The sequence below is a fragment of the Ambystoma mexicanum genome, chromosome 14 (genome assembly GCF_040938575.1).
Source record: "Ambystoma mexicanum isolate Mex_15411 chromosome 14, UKY_AmexF1_1, whole genome shotgun sequence".
Taxonomy (NCBI): Eukaryota; Metazoa; Chordata; class Amphibia; order Caudata; family Ambystomatidae; genus Ambystoma; species Ambystoma mexicanum.
In genome coordinates this window covers 157,148,767-157,151,343 of record NC_090940.1, presented here as the reverse complement: position 1 = coordinate 157,151,343, position 2,577 = coordinate 157,148,767, and the positions used below count along the sequence as shown (strand labels likewise).

The window sequence follows — 2,577 nt, the reverse complement described above, 5'->3', positions numbered from 1 at the left end:
ACCTCTGGGCCCGGACAAAGGGAATACTTGCCTTTGGCGCTGTGCAGGCTCGGCTGACACAACACGGCATATGGTTACTGCAAAGTCGTCAAAGCTTCAGCATTGTCATTAAGCAGAACTCTGAGATTCAGGGGTGGTGGAGCGTCGAGGTCCAGGATGATTATGATGGTGTCAATGGGGCCAGCACTGAGCAGCTCCGCTCAGGAGGGCCATGGGCCCATGTGGGGCCGACAGGCCAGTGGGCAGACTGCAACAGGCCAGCTCGAGCCATCCTGCTATTTATACAAATCTCGGGCAGAGCAGGGCCTGATGGGAGAAAGGAACTGCGCTACAATCTACTCTTCTGCTGGACTCTGCCTGCTGGAGCTTCCCCCTACACACGGGACAGGCAGCTCTGCAGATGCTCAGAGCTTCCGGGGGGCTGGGGGGTTGGGGCTGGGTCAGGGCTTGCCTTCTCACCATCGCTTAGCGGGGCTTCCCAGAACTGACCCAACCCCTGCCCTCTTGCATGCTACTCATACTTAGCTGGCAGGGGAGAATCTGATCTCAAGGGCAGATCTCCCAGGGTGAGGCTTACCCATTGCACATCGGATTTGCTGACCCCTGCTATGTTCCCAAATGCGGGATACACGACTGCATTATTTCTGGTAGTGGGGGACTGCGTTCGCGCTCTCCCCTTGATTTATTGGTGAAAGAAAAGGTAAAGTGTGCACTAGGCCTGCTAGGTTGCATACTTTAAGATTGTGCTCACATTGCGTTTCTTCAATTAGGTTCACCTTTGGGTGATCGCTTTTCCACATTTTATCTGTTGAATTGAATTATGCTTCTTTCATCACCACAGAAGTAATGTGTATTACAGAGATAAACTGCCATATGTATTGGGCACACTGCACATGCTCAGGCAGCATCAATCATGCTTGTGTACAGGACAATGCTGGCCTAAATTGGGAACAGCCAGCATAGACATGTTGCTACAGGGGCATATTTTGGGTACAACCAGCATGACAATGTGCTACATCAGTGACAGTGCTGTCTTACACTGTGGACACATTGATCATTAAAATGTGTTGTGTTGTAAAATGTTCTTTTCTGCTGTTGGTGGCATGGAATTTTCATGCTCCCCTTTAGAACTGATTGTAAATTTATGGCCTTTTGGTCACCTTTTCTGCTGTAAAATGCACCATTTCAACCCCATATTTGAAAAAAAATTCTTGGGGGGGGGAACCCCCCCAAACCCTCCCTAGAACCTTGTAGCTCCCTCGCTATGCTCGGTCGCCCCCACTATTTCAGAAAAATATTAACACATAGACACTGAAAGAAATCACAAGCAACTAACCTTTGATCACTGCCCATGACACCAAAAGCTATCTTTGGTACTGCATGGCTATCACTGCCTGTGATGCTATTGTGTCAAAGGTCACACAATATTGCTTTTTAATATACTGCTTTGGGTGAGGTTGTTGACTTTTGGCTCGCCGGCCCACTGGGTGACAAAAAGTTAATGCTTCGGCCCCACATTCAAAAAGGTTGGACAAGCCTGAGCTAGATGGTCTGGGTATCACCTACACTAATTATGCCGATGATACCCAGATCCTCATCCCGTTGAGATTACAACCATGATGGTCCTTGGTGAACAAGGTGTACCTCATCATCCAGGCATGGATGGCATCTCAGAGTCTATGCCTGAATGATGACAAGACCGAACTCATCATACTTGGTTCCCCCGCAAACCTAACCAAATTGGACCACAACTACATCAGCTTCATTATAGACGGGAACCCGATCAAAGTAGCCAAGGAAGTGAACACCTTAGGAATATACATTGACTCCTCCCTCTCCTTCCATAAACAGGTTAGCTCTATGGCATCCTCCACGGCCTACACATGTAAGCTTATAAGAGCAGCCAAACCCGTTTTATCCACCCAGAGCTGCATTACGTTAGCCAGAGCCCTTGTGTTATCAAAACTGGACTTATCTACGTAGGAGCTAGCAAACAGGTTACTAACAAAATACAGACGCTACAAAACAACGCTCTCAGAGCAGCGCTTAGCATCCCCAAAGAGAACACATCTCCAACATTAGGAGAGCCCATAACTGGCTCAACACTACAGATAAAATCCTACTCAAAGCAGCCTCACTAACACACAAATGCCTCAACAACGCTGCTCCCCGCTACTTAATCGATAGAATAAGTAAATACACTTCCAATAGACCTACTAGAACCTCCAACGCTAATCTACTCACAGTTCCTAGGTTCAAATGCAACAAAATGGGTGGCAACAGTTTCCAGGTGAAAGCAGCCCAACATTGGAACTCCCTACCACCCTCTCTAAGGACACCCCAAACCTACACTCACTTTAGACGCAACTACGTACAATGGTTAAAGAACAATGACTGCTAACACCATCCAACCCACCTCACCGCTTTAAACTATGTAAATATGTATTTTTGTAAATCCGAAAACTCTTGCCTTTATCGTGTCTGCTTCAACCAACTTTTGTCCCATTGTAATTATTGTAATGCAACGTGTAACCAAGCTGTGAATAACCTTGTTGCTCCTGCGCCCTCATACCCTCG

At 47.3% G+C, this 2,577-nt stretch overlaps 1 non-coding gene across 1 annotated transcript; it reads left to right on the top strand.

Annotated features, from left to right (window-relative positions):
* Positions 1 to 517: 517 nt before the first annotated feature.
* LOC138527711 (U1 spliceosomal RNA) lies at positions 518 to 679 on the top strand. Its single transcript, XR_011284014.1, has one exon. It is a non-coding gene; the product is annotated as a U1 spliceosomal RNA (small nuclear RNA).
* Positions 680 to 2,577: the final 1,898 nt, after the last annotated feature.